The following is a 19,357-nucleotide window of genomic DNA, read 5'->3' as shown; positions in this document are numbered from 1 at the left end:
AACACAAGTTCTTAGGCTACCCGTGTTGAAAGCAGAACTGTTTCCTCCTCTCTCTCTTGCAGCCAGTGCCCAAGGCAAAACTATGCAAGTGTCAAACTCCACAGTCTTGCAGTGCTAAAAGAGAGAGAGTGTGTTCTGCCTTGGCAGCTCAGGGAGGCAAGAAATCAAAATGATGACCTTGTCATTGTAATCAGGCTGGTTAAAAGTGTGCAATCTTATTCCCATTACCATCCTTGGTACCTATGTAAACATTCAGTCTCTGCAGCCATGCAGTCCTCAGTTGTGAGCCTGCCACATCTTCCACACCAATCAGGCTAGGGAGAGATATTGCATTTGTCCCACACCTTGTGCCTCTGTTTGTCCTGGAACAAAAACATCCCAGGACTGGTGTGTACATGCATCCCCCTTCTAATTGGGATTTAGTGAGCAGCTGAATGCAGTGCTGCTTTTCTCCCATTGATTCAGAAATGCAATCCCAGGAGAAGTGTGCAAATGTATTTTGCTGTATCCTGGGATAACCTGTTACTGTATCTTATGGAAAAAAAAACACATTTTTAGGATTTGCCCTGGGACAAGAGACATGGATAGTTATAGTTTGCACATTGTCTCTGGATAAAACCGTTTATCCTGAGATAAATGAGACTTCTGTTTGCAGCCTCAGAGATGGTGTCACTCAATATGCAACAGGGAGCTCACAGCAGAGTAGCTGTGTAATCTCCCCTGATCCAAAGCACGTTGAGGTCAATGGAAAATTTTCCAGCAATTTAGGATCAGGCATTCTAGGAAATGATACTGGTGGTTTAGAAGAGAAGTAGAAGTTGAAATTTCATGAATTTTGAGTTCCCAATACTATTTGATGGGCAAATAGCCCCTGCCAATCTTAGCAAGAAAAAAAGGGGAGGTTTTGATGTATTAGAAAGTAGACATTTTTCAATATATTCTCATTTTTCCCCCCAGTTTCTCAAATGTCTGTCAGATTCTTTTCTGCTGTCAATGGTTTTCTTTTAAGGACTGTGTCATTTAGGACAGGATCAAAATTGAAAGATGAGATTCAAGTTCTCATTATTTGTGTAAACTAAAATTCCATAGTGTGATTTTTTTTTTAATCTTTTTTGCAACTGAAATAATTTTACTTCCATAATCCTAGTTAAATTCAGTGACTATATTCTTTTTTGTTACAAAAAAAATCTTTCTTCATTTGATTTTTTTTCCCTTCCTTTCCTTCTAGAAGGTCGCTCGAAAAAATCTGCTGTTTTGGTGGTGAATTTACTAATCCTGGTTTATAATCTGCAAAGAGCTGTGGGATACTGTGGGTACATCTACACGTTGCCATAGAGTAATGTTGCTACAGCTCCATGCTTTAGTACTTCCTTCTGGTGCAGTAACTCCCTGTACTGTGCCGTGCAGTTTGATTTCACAGCTACTTCACCGTAGCGGCACACTAAAATGCGGGAGCGCGTCACTATGGCAAAGTAGCTGCTGATAACGTGTAGACTCACGTGATCGCTATGTCGCCGTAGCTCACCATACGGCAATGTAGCATACTGCTACGGCAATGTAGGGCGATGAAAAGAATGGCACTCCCACTTTTTTTACCGTCATCAACTGAGGTCTGTGGAAGCCATTATTCTCCGAGGATAAGGCAACCATTTTGATACTGGGTTTCTTTTTGTGGGAGAAGTTGGCCTTTCTGTTTGTCAACAGTGCTGAGGTTGCCAGAAAGGAGGGAGGAACCTCTGAATCCTGCTTTTGTTTTGCCACATCAGCAGCCATGTCCTCCTCTTGTAATGCAAGGTGACAGGAGTCAACTTCAAGCACAGCTCCTCTGCAGACGATTAGACATCAGTAGCATTTCCAGCACCTAGTTGCTTCCTACTGCAGGACCCCCCTTGCGCCCCTTCTGCTATGTCATGAGCACACAGCCTTCTTTTCGCTGCAGTGGACACAATGGGCTGTGACACCTATCGTCTCAGTAAAGAGCGGTCTCAATCAATAGAAAAAGATGTCACTTAGAGCCTGCCGATGGGAAGATAAGCTGCCTCATGTGGGTGCAAAAGGATTATTTATATCAGCTCCACATAAAGTACTTGTATTGTCAGGAGTACGTTACCCTTCGTGCTGTTCTTCTAGCCATACTGCTGTGCATGAGGCTACTCCATGGGTAACAGGTTGCTGTTGTGTGCAACGGCTTCTTCTTGAAGAATCGAACTCGTGGCTTTGGCCTGAGGTTATTTTAGCCCAATGGGAAATGGGATGCATTGCTCATCTGTCATCTTCCAAAGCTGTCTCCACAGCCCTGGCCTTCCTCAGCCAGTGGTAAAGAGGTTAAGTTGTGTAACACCTACTCCCATGACCTGTGATATAGTACCATATGTGTCTCTTACCCTAGCTTTATTTGTCTCCTTGTTCTCTTGCATGCCTCAGCTGTTCTTCAGAGCACATTAGAGGGTTGCTGTCTTTAGTCACCAATAATGCATTAATACATTCCTTCTCCTATTACCTCGGACACTAATTTGGTGGAATTGGATACTGACAGTACGTTGATGTTGTTAAGGTTAATGACCCAGAGATTTACAAGAGAAGTCACATTAGAAGTCAAATTGATTGTAATAATTGTTTCACTGAACAGTGTCAACATTAAGTACAGTATGTTGTGCCATGCTAGCTCGGAGAGGCCCGTTGACTGTTAGATTAGCTGTGATACACAATGTATGCCCTTTTAAAATAATCTCGCTTTGAAACGGGCTCCTGTCCATTAGCTAGATATGGCTTTAATAGTGGAGACCCAACACGTACCAAAATATGCGGGACTGTGTTTCTCGTCTGTGAATATATTTCCTTGTAGGGAGATTATATATTTTTTGTGCATGTAACTACCGACACAAGCACATCCGCAATGAATGACCTTCCTGGTCCTCATGAAGGAGTGGGCTAAAAGCAGATTTTGGTGAGCTTGTTCCTTTTGGCTTGTGTTGTGAGAGAAAGCAGAATTCCTAGGTGGGCATCCATCGACTCGCATGTCTGTTGGTCAATACAGAGATTCGGTAATCGTGATGTTTTAGATATTTTAACTGAAATACTTGGAATGACACATTTTCTTCTTCCTGGCTTCCTTGTCTTTCAACAGAGACTGAAGGGTGCAAGTCTGAGGTCTCTTTGCCTAGGTGCTGTACAAACCCATATAGTCCCTACACTGAAGAGGTAATGGCAAATTAAGTATAGCCAGGAAAAATTCAGTATTGACATTACATTTCATGCTTTTCTACCTCTTTTCTCCTCTTTCTTTTTTATTTTTCTCTCTATCATGTCTCCTTTTTCCTTCGTTTTTCTTTCAGCATTTGATTTCCTACTGGAGTGGATTACCAAGTGGTAGAGTCCTCAGTAAAAAAGTACTGGTCATGACCGTCTTTTTTGGTTCCAACAAAATAATTTTCTAAAAATGAAATACTTTTTATTTTTATTGAAAGATTTTTTCAAACTTTTTTAATGTAACTCCCCAAAGTGTCACCAAAGTTGGATATTTTCAACAGATATTTCAATTGTAATATAAAACATTAAAAAAAAAAAATTGTGACCATATAGGTTACTCTCACCTTCATCAGCCTCCATCCCTTCTCCTGATCCGAGGTTGTCAATCCTGGGATCAGGTTGTCTTCCTCAGTCAGTAGCCTGGCTTTCAAAGGATCTGAGATGACTGCAACTTATGTAGACTTCAGGAGTATTTGGAGGTGAAAAAACATATCTAATATTTTTATTCAAGAAGATAAGTTCACATAGGTAGCCTTCAGTGTGACTCACTGGTGTGTATGTTGTGTAAATCTGTCCCTGTGCCTGATCCACAGAGTAGATGAATCCAGCAATCTCACCAAGAAGAGCTGAACTGTTTAGCTCCTTCTGTCATAGCTTCATCTTTTCAGTGCTGCACCCACACCTAAATACAACATTGGCCCGAAGTAGCACATTTACTTGACTATAAGATGACCCTGATTATAAGACAACCTGCCAATAATTAGATTCTATATATGGAAAAAATGAATACATTTGATATAATTTTCTAGATATAGAATATTATTATTGCAAGTTTATCTTGAATTTATCAATCTCCCACTGCTACAGCAAGGAAAATAAATCTGGGGGGTTAGGTAGCCCCTTTGCCCTCCACCACCCTCCCAGCAACGTCTTCCCCCTGTAGCTCCTTCCCCTCTCCTTACTATCAGACCCTGTTCTCCCTAAGCACATGGAAGTAAAGGGAAAATTGAAAAAACTGACATTGAAATAAGCACAGCTTTAGCAACTTGCATATCATACCCATACACTTAAGTCACCCAGAAATGATGCATATTACCTTTTTTGAAACTGCTACCAGTCCTTGCGCAGGTCCCCCATAAACACACTTTTAAGCAGCACTTTAACACATACTTAGAGAAAGTACAAACTGCATGGCAATAGTTCAAAGCCAAAAGGCTTATGATTTGCCATATAGTTCATTGAGCTGGACCCCAGAAGAGTCAACAGTATTTCAAGCCACGGTGACTCCACAGCACCACACTACTCCAGAAATCCCCAGCAAAGGATTTATGTACAAATTAGCACCCCCACACATGACTGGAGCCTGGTGTTCTTGTCCTGAATCCTGAGATCCTCCAAAAATTATATGCAGATGAGGCAAAGGGCAACTTAGTCTGGTTTCATCTCATGAAGGATGGGGCCACAGTAATTTGGAGCTAGACTAGTGGTGGGAGATGACAGAACAAGGAAAGATCTCAAGTTGCAGCAAGGGAAGTTTAGCTTAGATATTAAGAAAAACTTTCTCACGAGGGTAGTAAAGCACTGGAACAGGTTATCCAGGGAGGTAGTGAAATCTCCATCCTTGGAGATTTTTAAAACCCGGATAGACAAAGCCTTGGCTGGGATGCTGTAGTTGTGGCTGGTCCTGCTCTGAGCAGGGGGTTGGACTAGATGTGACCTCCTGAGGTCCCTTCTTCCACCCCTCATTTTCTATGAGTCTAATCATATGTGACAGGCTGAGAAAGAGAGTGACAGATGGATCTGGGTGAAATGCTTGAGGCTCCATTTGGTGATGTTCATCAGACACTTAAGGCTGCTGAAAAACCAGGAATAATTAGAAATGAGAAAGAAAGGCACAGCTCAGCTGTGGGAGTGAAGAGGAAGTTGAAATGTGTGCAATGTAGTGGATCACCATGACTTGAAGAAGAGTTGGTGCTAAGGGGACTGTGCTCATTGGGCACTGCCATATGTTTTATTCAGATGGGTTGCACTAATCTATCCTTGCAGTAGCCAGTAGAGTTAAGGTATGCTTGTGGATTTTGAGTTGGAAAATATTTATTGCATTAAGAATAATAAGGAGTTATAATGGAAAGTAAAGTTTTGTAAACCCAATATGGGGAATTTTCTTATTTAACTTGGGAAGATGTCAATGTAATTTCAACTAGACAATGAAGTTAAGTGATGTTTATGTACATTGAAATGAAGAAGGTTGTTGCTTTTATGTGTTTTAGGGTTTTGTTATGATGTTTTGTATAAGAATAAAAAAGCCAAAAGAGTCTCCTCCCTTGCTTGCTCCAGGGGTCAAGCCAAACTCGAGGGCATCTGAACCCCAAGCAAGTAGGATGCCCATGAAAGGTTTTGGAAATACCTGAAGTCCCAGGTGTGGGTGGAGGATGTTTGCTGGTAGTACGGCCACTTATGGCTCTGGATTCTTCAACGTGGAATTAACTTTGGCTAATTTGGCCTCGGATAAAAAATTAAAACAAAAAAAAAAGGATGTTTCTATCAGTATGTTTGCCATGTGGCCCATGTAATTTATAGTCATGCTCAATGTTCGCTGTATTTAATCAACTTCATAGTTTCCATTACTCAGCACATGCTGCTTTTAGCAGCAGTTCAAAGGTAGGCAATGCATTTAATGCAATTTTTTTGTATGCAAATGTAAGATGAGGGGCTTTTCCCCCATGTTGACTGGAGGGGAAAAACATATATTTGAGTAGATCTCTTCTTCTCTTTTCTTCAGTAGTCCCTTGCAGTTGAGGATGCTTGTCTTCCATGAGTGTCTTATCTGTGGGTCCAAAGATGGCTTATGAGGCCAAACCATATTCAAGTAAATATGGTAATATTGACAACATGTAATGAAATACTCAGGTCAATAACAAGCCAAACACTCTAGCTGTCTTTGTAAACTATGCAAAATACAGTAATTTTTAGGTTTGACACATAAGCTGAGGTATTGCTTGTGAAATGAATTTTAGGGGCCTCGTGGGCACTAGAGCACGCCTAACAAAATGAAGCATCAAGCTCTTGCAGGTTACACAGGGCTCCTATAGACATGCAGGGAGTCAGCTCCTGTGTGCTGGAAATCCAGTACGTCAGAGAAAACTCGATTAGTTGGGTCTGCTGGAACACGGAAATGACCATGCTCCAGCAGGCTCTGGCATCATGTGTATCAGCTTCCCCCTGCTGAAAAAATGGCATGGGGTGCTTTGACCTAAGCTTGTTTAATGAGTTTTAGTTCAAACCACCCTGCCACCATTTTTCACTGTGGGGGATGCTGATACACGTGATGCTCGTGCATTTTTAATTATTGTGGCTCGCTAATTGAAGCACCCCCTCTGCGCTTCCCAGAGCCCACAGGCATTATTTTGCCCTCTCTGCTCAGGGTCAGACCAATCACTGTATTTGGGGTCAGGAAATACAGTCAAATCAGTATGAACTGTTGGGGGTTTTGCCTTCCTCTGTAGCCTGGGATGGAGTGGAGGGGGGAGGGACATGGCCCTCCACCTGGGATCTCTTGTGTGTATATTAGCAACCTTTTATAGAAGCAGGACATTGGCTGCCATGGTTCCTCTGATTTACCTGTGACAGATTAGGGTAGTATGTCTTGTTGTGTCAGAATTGACTGTAGTTTTACTAATAGATTAGATTAAGGATTTGTATAGGGTGGTTTGGAGAGGGATGATCCTGCCTCCAGCAGGGGTTGGACTAGATGACTTCTGAGCATCCCTCGCAGCCTTACTTCTCTACGATTTCTACTGGACACTTTCCTCACTTGAACTCCTACTTTGCACTGGGATCAGAGGAGGATCCTGTTGGTTAACTTGCTTGTTTTTTACATGCTGAAGCCTAAGGCCACTTTAATTAAAGTCAGAAGAAAATTTGAAAGTGAAGACAGCAAGAATAATAATAATCAAACTAAAAATAACTAGAAAAGAACAGTCCCAGAGAAACCAGAGGGACTGGATGTGTCACAAGCAGGGAATGTTATATGCTGTGGGAACCCAGCTATTCTCCTTGTAACAGCAGCACAGAGTAATTATAAATACAAAGCACACTTCATTGCTTGCCGCACAATAGCAATGGCAATATTACTGCCCATTAGAGCTGGCTGCAGGGTGGGTAGCCAGGTTAGTCAAGCCTAGGGTACAGAAGAGTGGCTCCTTAGTATCTGACAAAATAGGATTTTGCCTGCAAAACCTCATGTCTCTGAACCGGTTAGTCTGGAAGGTTATACCTTACCCATTTTCAAAAACGCCATACTGGGAAAACCACAACTAAAAGGTTTGGCTTGCTGGCTATAGAACGGGAAGGCTCTTGTTAGTTTGACTTTATCCCTGTGGGCTGAAGAGCACCAGTCTCTCCAGGGCACAAAAGTCTCTCCTTGGCATAAACCTGAAGGTTTCTTGTATGGAGAACCCCTTACAGGAAGATCACACAGGTGTCTTCATCTCCGTTTCAAAGATGTTTGCAAGAGAGTCATTGAAGGCAATGAACATTGAGCCAAATGAATGGGTGAAGATTGCTGAGGACTGAATCACTTGGAAACAGTCTATTCAATGTGGAATGAAGGTTTTTAAGGAGAGAAGAGCCCAACATGCAGAGGACAGAAGAAACCATAGGAAGAACCCCACACCACATTCAAGACTTAGATACAAACTTCAGCTGTGGTAAGTATGGAAGGGATTTTCACTCAAGAATTGAGCTTTACAGCCAAACTCACAGAAGTTTAATGGACTGATGCCTCACTTGGTGCAAATCTGTTGCCTTGGAAGACTGATGCCTTGCCTTGTCTTGCCTTGAGTCCCTGTGAGCAAAGAAAGAGCCATCATTCGTATGTTATCTCTACCACACCAAAATTTTCCCACAGAACATGTCAACTATACAAAGACGGTATTTTGTTGGTCATTCAATCCAACAGAAAATCCCTTCCAACCTCTACTGTCCACCTACAGTCCTTAGTCTAACATTAAATGACATATACAGTCTCTGACATCCTCCACTTCTGCCTTCCTCATCCCTCCCCATGCCATCCCCATTGGTTCTGGATACACATTTGGCAGTGTAGATTCTACCAAAATCTACCGTTTTACTATTTCCCCACGTCCTGCTTTAGCCACTTCACCTCCTCATTCCAGGACAACTTCATTCAAGCTGCTTATGTACCTCCTGGTTCAGGTCTCATCTCCCCGCAGAAGAAAACTATGGGCTGAAATTAGCCAGAAGCTCATTTGCTCGCTTGCTTTCTCCAGGCTGTCAACATGCCTTATATCACCCTTGTCAGATGCTGTCTCATTCAGTCTTCTGCCAGAGCTGTTAAACTTTCATCCGCTTGACAGCTTCACTTCACTTCTTTACGGTCTCCCCGAGCCTTGACTCTCCAAACTTCCACTCATTCAAAACCCATGTCCTTGTCAGTGCTTAGGAACAGCTTTATTGCTATTCCTAGACTGTCCACTGGCTTCGCTTCTATTTCAGATTCTGGCATAAAACTTGACAATTCTATTTTAGGTCCCTTCATGTGCTCGCACACATTTCTTTACATTTCTCCGGACTGAATACTGCCTTCTCTCTAATGTATCTATAGCTCTCTAGCCTTATTACCTGCAAATACTATAATAATTCCCATCCCTTCTTAGACTGTGTTTTAATCCTATCGCCAGTCAGCTCACATCATATGGTACCAGTTGCCTTCCCTCTAACATTTATCAAATCTTAAGGGTGCAGACAAAAGAACAAGTTACAGCAAATTAACAGAGTGGACTTTACCATATATTGCCAGCTCTCTGGTGACTCGATGTATGCATACTCTGAGCACATGGTAATGGAAAGTTAAATCAGGGCAGAACAACCCATAGTGAAACCGGGCTAAGGTACCACAGTTTAGCTTTCAATTACAATGGGGTAAGAGCAGGCATACACGTGGATACTAGGGCTGTGTGAAGCTTCGGTCACTGATTTGATTTGGAGGAGATTCGGCCAGGTTCGGTGGCCAAATCGCCAAATCCAAATCAAATCAGGAGACCCTTTAATCTCTCTGAATTGAATCGGAAGCCTCTGAATCGATTCAGAGAGATTTGGAGAGATTTGATGATTCAGCCACAGACACAGCTTTATATGTTTTTTCTATGTACCTCGAGGTACCAGGTGCAGCTCATGAATGCTGAGATGGTGGGGTGGATGGAGCATCCCACAGTCCACTTCTGGGTCCGCTGCAGAGCATGCAGGGGACCCCTCCCATCCCCCAGCTGGGCAACTGGTCCCTCCTGGGTCTGGGGGGGGCTCTCAGGGTGCTCCCACGGCTGATCGCTGAGCCGGGGGAGCATGGGGGGGTCCGCCACAAACAGCAATGGGACCCACACACTCCTGTGGGACACTCCATCTGCCCCACCATTTCAGTGTTCATGAGCCACTCCTGGTACCTTGAGGTACCGAGAAAAAGCACAAAGCTGTGTCTATGGCCAAATCACTGATTCTCCGAATCAGAATTGAATCTTCAGATTGGGCCAAATCAAATCGGGACAGTGATCCAAATCAGTGAATCAAATCACTGCCCCCCGAATCGGGCCGAATTCAAATCCAAATCAAACACAGCCCACTTCACACCCCCCCAATGGATAGCATGGAGCAGCTAATGCATGATAGTTCCTGCTAATTAGCTAGAATTTTTCCATACCCTGCGAGTTTCTTGTTTCAAGATGCTAAGACTCTTCCTTCCTAGCTATGGCATAAATAGATAAAAATTCAGGTGGAAATAAACCATGAATTAGACTTGTATATTTGTAGAAGCAGCAGATGGAGTGTAAAGTGCTCGTTGTTATCTACAGAGCCCTCCGTAGTTTGGGACTTGACTTGGTTTCATGAATCCAGGCTTTGCTTCAATGTTCTTCCCCCAAAGTTGTTTGTCTGTGTGTATTTTTAATTGTTTGTTCCTTCATGTTCTCTGGCCAAAGGTAAGGAGTGGGAGACCATCCTAACTTACTGACAATGTAAGAAATGAGAAAAAGTGGCTTGAATCTGCTGCACACAATTCAACCCAACAAGCTTTGGAACAAAGTAGGGATGGGCCTTTTCACTGAAAATCACAGAGTACATTGTAATTATAGACTGCTATTTAGATATTTAGGAACTAGACAGAGTCTCTGATGTTATCACAGGGACCTCCTAGACAAAGCCATAGGGAACGTCAGAAGGCAAGGTATCCCAAACTGCTGAGTTTCAGAAAACATTCCCCAGTCTCTTTGCAGTTTCCCTGGGGGTGTGGTCAGTCCTACCACATCACTTCCAAATCATAACTACTCCATTGTCAAAGTCAAACTGTTAATTAAAGTGGCTAAGATACTATTAAAGAAAGGTTAGGAAAAAAGTAAAGATCATATGTGGCAAATCAGTTTTGGGGGCAAAAACATGCATATAGAAGTCCAGCGCGACACTTGAAGTCATCATGAAAACATACCTAGATGCCTATAGCAGAAGTCCTTTCAGGGTCAAATGATTTCCTTGGTACAAGTGATGGGCTTGGAAGCAAGCTATGTTTTGAACAGTTAAAACTTATCCTTGTAATGTAGTAGTGGATGGGCTTGTATTTCACTGACATCTCAAATACATTCATTCACTGCAAGCTTAAGACATAAACATGGCAGTAGAAGACAATGAAATGCACAGTCCACTGAGACTTGATCAGCAGAACATGGAAGGAACTCGGACTGACAAGCAACTCATAGATGTCAGAACAGATTCTCAATGGAGCACACCACCAGAAGAACCACATTGAAAGCAGTATCCTGTCATCACAAGAGAAATTCACTCTCACTCCAACATCAAACCATCTGTGAGTAATAGATACATTTGTACACTAGTAAGATAGAAAGGAGGATTCTCCCAGACCTGGAGTAATATACCTCATTTCTCAAATTATATTGCATTACATATATATATATATGTAACCTTTCTGCCGGGCACCAGTCAGCAGCAAGAAGGGCTGGTTTCACATTTAGGGGTACCCCATAAATTGTATCAGTGGCTTGAGAAATCTAGCAACAGTACATTGACTGGGGCATCCCATATGAACATATGAACAAAAACCCCTCCTTCCAAACAGTGTAAACACAAAACCCAAATTTATTACAGAGGAAAAGCAAAAACAAAAAAACACAAAAGAAAACACTAAATATAATTTTAAAACACTATTAACTACAAAGCAGTCTATAGGTAGTACCCCCTTGGGGGAAGCATCACCCATACCCAGGCAATCTGGGACCTGGGACTCCCCAGTGGGTACTTCCAGGGGCCTGCACCCCTACACCTGCCCTTCAGCAATAGGCTGGAGAGGAGGGACCACAGCAGAGGGTCCAATGAGCTGCTTCTTTGGTTCACTGTGCCACGGGAGCTGCCCAAGAATGTGGGTCCTTCTGCATTGCAGGGGGCTCTGTTGCTCCTGGAGAAGTGGTAGAGTGCCCATCTTTGCTCCCTTCACTATCTGCACTTCTCCCTTGGAGAAGACTTCACTCTTCACCAGCCCTAGCAGCTTCTCCTCCCCAAAGCAGCCTACCTCCCCTTATATCCCTCTGCATGACATTACCGTGGCCTTGTCCAGTCAGGGAGTACCGTACTCCAGTCTTTCTCTTAACCAAACTGCCTGAAAATCTTTGCTCCTCCTGACCAATCAGGCCAGAGGATTTTACACGTTTTGTCCAGATACAAGGCCACAGCTTTCCATGTGCAGAGCACATGGCCCAGACAACAGGGGCCATCTGGCCCACATACACACACACACAACAACAGCAACCAAAACCACATACTTTGCTATACACAACCCAAGCCTATGTGGGAGTTACATACATACATGAAACAGCAAATTTTAAATACTATATGTTCTTGTTTACAGCATGAGCATGCCCTAGAATATAAAACACACCTAGTTTTTGAAAGGCAAAATGAAAGAAAAAAGATATTTCTAGAGTTTTGGCTGCACAGTAAAAGATTTTTCCAAAGTTATGGCTGCATAGGGCAGGGATAGGTCATAATCCTCAGCTGACTCACCCTCTCTTTCCTGTTTAACCACAGCTGAAATCCTAGCTGTCCTGAAGATTGGTCTCCCTGGATGGATCTATGATTTTGAAATATTGGGAGCAACTAGCAGACAGCAGAATTGCCCTAAGAGAAGTTAGCTTGATTATGGAATACCAAGACCATTCAAAAGAAGAAACAATTAATAACACCATTAGCATGAAGAACCATGCAACATTACGTCAACGGACTTCTGCAGCTGCCTGAATAGTAACGCAATGGCTATTGCACTGTGGAGCAAGAATCAAAGTAGAGTACTTCAATTCCAGGCAAAAAATCAGTTCCCTCATGTAACTAAGCTACCTCAATTTTGAGGGGCTGATTTTTTTTTGGGGGGGGTGCATATTATATGTGAGAAAATATGGTATTTATTGAATGTGATTAAAGGCCTGTTGTGATAACTTCCCAACAGAGGACATTATAGTATGTTTGTGTAGAAGACGATGTCTTAAAACTAATAAGTCTCATTCTAGAAATAGCTTATTGAAAGAGACTATTACATTTGGAAGAAAGTATAATGCTTGAATATCTCATTGTCTTGACTTCCTCTCTTATGCCTGAAAAATGGAGAGTGCAGGTCTCATCTTTCAAAATGTAATGGGCAGGAAAACTGAGACAATAGACTCTGCAAACTACATTGCTTCCTTTGTTCCTTCTAGGAGAATTGTGCATCAGGATTAAGGTAATGGGGGTGATGCATGGAAGCACCGGTCATTGCTTCCTCTTGTATATTTTGAGCCTGGTCTGTAGCCCTCACTGGGTGCAGAGGAAGGGCTTTCCATGGATTCATTGGGCACTGAATCAGGCCAGGGCACCTTGGATTATTCTGGGAATGGTGCTAGAGGTGATGTACCACAAAACCCATAAAATTAATTTGAGACCTATGTAGCAAAGGACCACATATGAACCTTGTATGGGTCACAGGTGCAGTGCATGATTGCTTTCACTCCTGGATAACTTACTTCTTCATTAATGTGCAAAGAGCTGATCGCTATAACCTCCCCAGACCTGTTTATAGGACCACCAAAAAAAAAAGAAAGAAAAAAAATTGGAGATTTTTTTTAAATGAAGCAAGTTATATAATACTGCATTATTATTCAGTGCTGCACTGCAAATGAAAGGGTATTATACAATACAAATAAAAACAGAATGTCTGCTATTTAGTACAAAGACCTGGCTAGCTCCTTTTCATTTTGAGTTGCTAGGAAAATAAGGAATGCAGAGTAAATGATAAGTAAAGCTATACCACATTGAGGTTGCAGAAAGTATCTAGACCTTGTTTTTCTAATCTCCTTCAAATGATTCATTAAGGAATAATAGCTGGTTAATGCTTTCCCCTTTCTTGTTACAGATTTATAGCAGAATAAAAAGAAAGCTGAAACCTTAACTTGCAATGGTCCTGAACTCCCTCCAACATTGATTTCAGTCCAAGCTTTTATACTCTTGGTGACATCTAATTTGTTCCAAAATCCCATTCTAAGAGCTCGTTGCATCAGACTGATCATCGTCAACCACAAACCTCCAAAGGGGATGGGGAGGGAAATAAATAAATAAACAGGAGATGCCGGGGTTGATTAAAAGAGATGAGAAAGGAAATGGGAAGCGTACAGAGAAGAGAATTCATTTTGAGTTCTTTCTCCCTAAAGGGGCATCTAAGGGCAGAGAGTGAAGACAACCTGATGTGACTGAATTTTGTTAGCTTCCAGATTGCTATGGAAAGACAATCTGGGAAAAAAGAACCCAGCACAAAACAACCGTAATGCATGTTGTTGGTTTACGGCAGCACTCAGTTCAGAAATGTTAATCCCACGCTGCCTGGGACCTCTTGTCTCCTTTAATCAACCACAACATGGGACTTAAAAAAAGTGAGTAAAATAGATCATGAGAGAACTGGAAATAGTGTGCGTGTTTGTGAGGGTGACTGGGGGAAGGTTATCAACTCCCCGGTGATGCAGTGGGGTTAGGAAAATAATGTAAATTCTATTACTCAATAGAGCTTTGTGGCTTCAAAAAAGGTTAAGAGATATTGGTCCCACATCTCAATTGTGGTGCTGGTGCACATGCTGGTGAATTCTGGCCAGTAGCATCAAGTGTTCAATTTTCACAAGGGTAAGTGAGCACATATAAGATGGGCTATTGTATAAATGACCACTTCCAATGCAGCATTAAATCCATTGTGCCTTAGCAGTTGATAATTACATTATTTTGTTTTTTGGTTTGTTTAGGCATGGAGAAGCAGGAAATAACACGATAGTGATGTCAAAGAGGATTTAGAGCTTTTCCTTTAATTTTGCTGGTTGCATTTTCCCCTATCTCATACAAAGTTTGCTCCTGGCTAAATGCTATGGACTCCAGTCCAAAAGGGAGCCTAGAAATCCATACCACTTCATCCTGGGGAATCCCATTCCTGCCTTCTTTTTTTTAACCAAAGCTTTGGGACAGCAGTAGCAGTTAGGGATATTCTTTTGTTATGTGCACAGGCAACTGTAGATCTAGCTGTTTTAATTAGTCATCAGTAGTGGATAGATAGTATAAGACAGTCTTCTGGTTTAAATGCTGGAGTTGGATTTGGGTATTCTGGGATAAGCTTATGACTGTACCACACATTTCCTAAGGCAACTGTGGACCTGAGTTGCCCATCTGTAAAACAGGAATAACAAAATCCCTCTCTGTTACTCTTTGATTGTTTTGTTCAATTAAATCAAAAGCTCATTGTTTCTTAATATTCCTATACCCAGGTCACAGAGCAGTGCGGTAGGTGCTACTTGACTGATTGGCACCTTACTGGTGCCAGGTATTTCTGTATTAAAAATAATAAATGCATCAATATCATTTTAAGGTTTTTTTCTTTCCCCAAATATATGATGACCTCCTAACAACTGGATGAGCTATAAATCCACAATTCAGTTCTGCAGAATAGTGCTGTGCCCTTAGGGGAGACTTTATGCAAAGAAAAAAAGTTTAAAATTAAAATAACTGATTTGAGTAGCACTAGGTGAACAGTGTTGAAGACTAGACATCCGTCCATCCATCCATCCAAGTGAAAGTTGAATTTAGTCCAAGCAGCCCATACACTTGTGGCTTCTAGGCTGAACCTGCTAAAAAGAGTGCTTATTTACGTGAGTGGCAATGATGGCCTTTCTGATGGAGTAAAATGTCTGTTAGGAACCAGACCAAAAATTACCAAGTCATTTAATGTAGGTTGCCAAAAAAATTATTGTTGTTTTTAGAGAGAAGTTGCATAAGAGTATTTTGTGAATGAGTCTTATGAATTCCCACATATACTTAAAAAGAGAGAGAGATTAATTATTTTGGCAGGAAATGCATAATTCTTTAGCTATACCTAAAGCAAGAGCAAGTTCAGCAAGTCAAAGGCTTTTATCAAAGTCAATAAACCCTGGGAAATGGGATATAGAGATCAGGACATTGCAACAACAGAAATGGAACTTGAGAAAGATTATCCCCCCCCCACTTTTTTTCCCCAAGGAATTGAAAATCTTCAAGGCAAAAGGATTAAAGTAAAAATAATGGTAGAAAAATGGAAATTTCATCCTAAGGATGATTGGCAGATTTCCACATATGCTTTATCACATAGGGAGCATTTGAAACCCAAGTTTTGGGCTTTGATGTGGGACTATGCGTGTAGCAGGCCAAAAAACCCCCAGTGCTACTGACAGTGAGGCTGTTTTCAAGTGTGTCAGACCAACATCAATGATGACACTCACATTATAAAATGTGCCACATCCAAACCATTGCAGTTGGTATGTGTACAAGTCACACAGTCCCAACATTTCAGCTCTGATTTTCAGATTCACAGATTCATAGATTATACAGTCGGAAGGGACCCAGTGGATCATAACGTCCGACCCCCCGCCCTGGCAGCAAAGAGGACCGAGGTCAGACGACCCCAGCTAGGTGATTGTCAAGCCTCCTTTTGAAGACCTCCAAGTTAGGTGACAGTACCACCTCTCTTGGAAGCCCGTTCCAGACTCTGGCCACCCTCACTGTAAAAAATTTCTTCCTAATGTCTAACCCAAATCTACTCTCCACTAGTTTGTACCCATTATTCCTAGTTACTCCCTGGGGTGCTCTGGTAAACAGCGCATCCCCAATTCCCTGCTGTCCTCCCCTGATAAACTTGTAGGTGGCTACAAGGTCAACCCTCAGCTGTCTTTTCTGTAGGCTGAAGGCTCCAGATCCCTCAACCTCCCCTCATACGGTCTTGCACAGAGGTCACTAACCATGCAAGTGGCCCTCCTCTGTACCCTCTCCAGATTCTCCATGCCCCTCTTGAAGGGCGGCGCCCAGAACTGGACCCAGTCCTCCAACTGCAGCCTGACCAGTGCCGCATAGAGGGGGGGCATCACCTCCCTCGCTCTGTTGGCCATGCATCTGCTAATGCACGACAAGGTGCGACTGGCTTTGTTGATGGCCTCGTTACACTGCCAGCTCATGTTCATCTTGGAGTCCACTAGGACTCCAAAATCCCTTTCAGCCTCCGAGCTGCTGAGAAGGTCATCCCCCAACCTGTAGGTGTGCTGGGGATTCCTCCTCCATAGGTGGAGTACCTTAGATTTGTCTTTGTTGAATTGCATCCTGTTTTGTTCTGCCCATTGATCTAACCTGTCCATGTTGGCCTGTGTCTGCTCTTGAATGTCTTGAATTTGGGGCTCACTGAGTTTTGTACGTGTGAGATAGAACCTAATGGCATTTGCCATTATGTTACTCTCTAGTGGCTCAATTTTGTATGGGCATAACTTTAAAACGAAGCATGAACATAAATCTTTATATGATCAGGACTTATGTAACAATGGACAGTGATGCAGAATTCATATGTAGAGCTGCTTTTCCAACACCTCAAAGTTTTGGAGTGGGTAGATGAAGAGTTTTGAATTTACCTCCTTGTAGCATACTGTCAGCATGATGTTTGGTTTAGGTTTTGGTTGTGACTCTTGAGGAAAGATGGAATTTGTTTGCTTTTCAGAGCTGTTTGACTTTACTTTTTCTTTCTCTAGACAGATTAACCCAACATCCTTCATGCATTGTGAGTAACTTAATTCAATATGCACTTTCTAAACTATTTATATATTTATTAGATTTATATAACACCGTTGCCAAAAATGGCTCTGCACGGCTTACAGTAAAAGACAAAATAACTCAATAAACCAGATGCAGTATTAAGATACATATGGTATGTATATATAAAAAAAAAAACAAAAAAAACCCCAACATGTTCCCATGTTGACAGCACTGTCAGTGAGACATTATACCTGCATCTGTAGGTATCACCTTGGTGAGTCCAGCAAGAAGAGTCTGGGACTCTCCAAACCATGTCATTATTGTGTACCAGGATTTAAGTATTTTACAAATTCCTTCTCCATCAAATTGGAGGCAGTGCCTCAGTACTCCTAATGAAGTCATCTGAACCAACATTTTGTTCACATACTGTACTAAGAAGCTTAGTGAGTCAAAATATCACTGTAGCCACTGGCAATATATTTCTACATTATGCCCATCCTTGGTAGTAATGCTTCATGTAAGAAATTCCATCTAAGGATTTGGGAGCACTCCGTAATATATAACATTACACATTGATATATGCAAGACCCTAACCATAGCATCTACTTCTAGGCCCCTCTGAAGTATACTTTAAAGTTTGTCATATCTAAAAGGAAGGGGGGGGAATCAAAACATGCAAGAAACCAAATAACCAGGAAACTGGCCTCTCCCTCTCAAACAATCCCCCTCATTCTTACTTTCAACATTATCTCTCTCTCCATTTCTTCTAAGAAGACATGCCATGCTGCATGTATTGAAAATACATTTCTTCTGTATCAGATGTGGAGACTGTATTACCTGGAGAAAGGTCCTGAAAGAAAGCCCTTCCATCGGCATCCCTCTCTTCTAGACAGATTGAAAATACCTCTTCTGAACTCAGGCACAGTCCTTTCACAAGTAGTTTCTTGTCCTTTAGTGCTGCTTTGCTATAATGCTCATTTTAAATTGATATCTGATTCCACTTAGCGCTCAACGAGTTTCATTAAAACGCTCATGATCACCTTCTTGGGTCACTAAAAACACTTGCAGTCACCATCTTGGGTCGACAAAAACATTCAGTTTCACTTAACACTCGTCTCACTTAACGTTCGGTTTTTCAGGAACAATCAAAACCACTGAACAGGGGTTGCCTGTCTTTCAAAAAAGCCTCCTACCGCAAATACAAAAGAAAACTCAGAAGCCTGACACTTTTTGAACTAGCAAGCCAAGAGAACAAAACAAAGTCCAAATTAGCTTAATTGAATTATTTCTTTTCAGCAATTATGAAATGTTTGTTTCCTTTTTCAACTTCTTTTTCCGTTTGTAAAATGTTTTTGTTGAAAATTTCCTAATATTAAAAATAAATATTAATTCTTCCCAGAAGAGCACACCAAAGTTTCATTTTCAGAGGCATTTTCACCATTCTGAAACATTATTTCCAAAAAATGTTTTGAATCAGATGATTTGTTAAAACTGATTCTGCGTTGCAATTTTTTTGTTTTTTCATTTTTTGAAGAAATGCCATTTTGCAGAAGAGGAGGAGGGAAGAAACATAGTACTTAGGTTTGGATGGGACCTAAACAGATCATCAGGTCTGACCCCCTGGAATGGTCAGACCTGATGATCCGGTTTGACACCCCTGGAACAGGTGCCAGGATCATATCAGCCCAGCCAATCAGCAAAATATTTTCAATGTAATCAACTCTTGTGGAGGAAAGCTATATCTCAGATAGAAAGTTATGGACATTGAGGGCTTCAGGATCAAGAATGAATCTCCACACAGTTCCCTGATGTGGTATTGAAGTATTTCAGTGCCATTTTACAGAAGAGCAAAGTCTACATTGGGAGCCTAAACGAATGCTTTGATTCTGCAACTCAATTTCATAGATTTCATAGACATTAGGGCTGGAAGGGACCTCGGGAGATCATCGAGTCCAGCCCCCTGCCCAAAGGGCAGGAAGTC

Source organism: Crocodylus porosus, unplaced genomic scaffold, assembly GCF_001723895.1.
Source record: "Crocodylus porosus isolate Cpor-Errol unplaced genomic scaffold, CroPor_comp1, whole genome shotgun sequence".
Classification (NCBI taxonomy): Eukaryota; Metazoa; Chordata; order Crocodylia; family Crocodylidae; genus Crocodylus; species Crocodylus porosus.
This window is presented reverse-complemented; position numbering follows the sequence as displayed.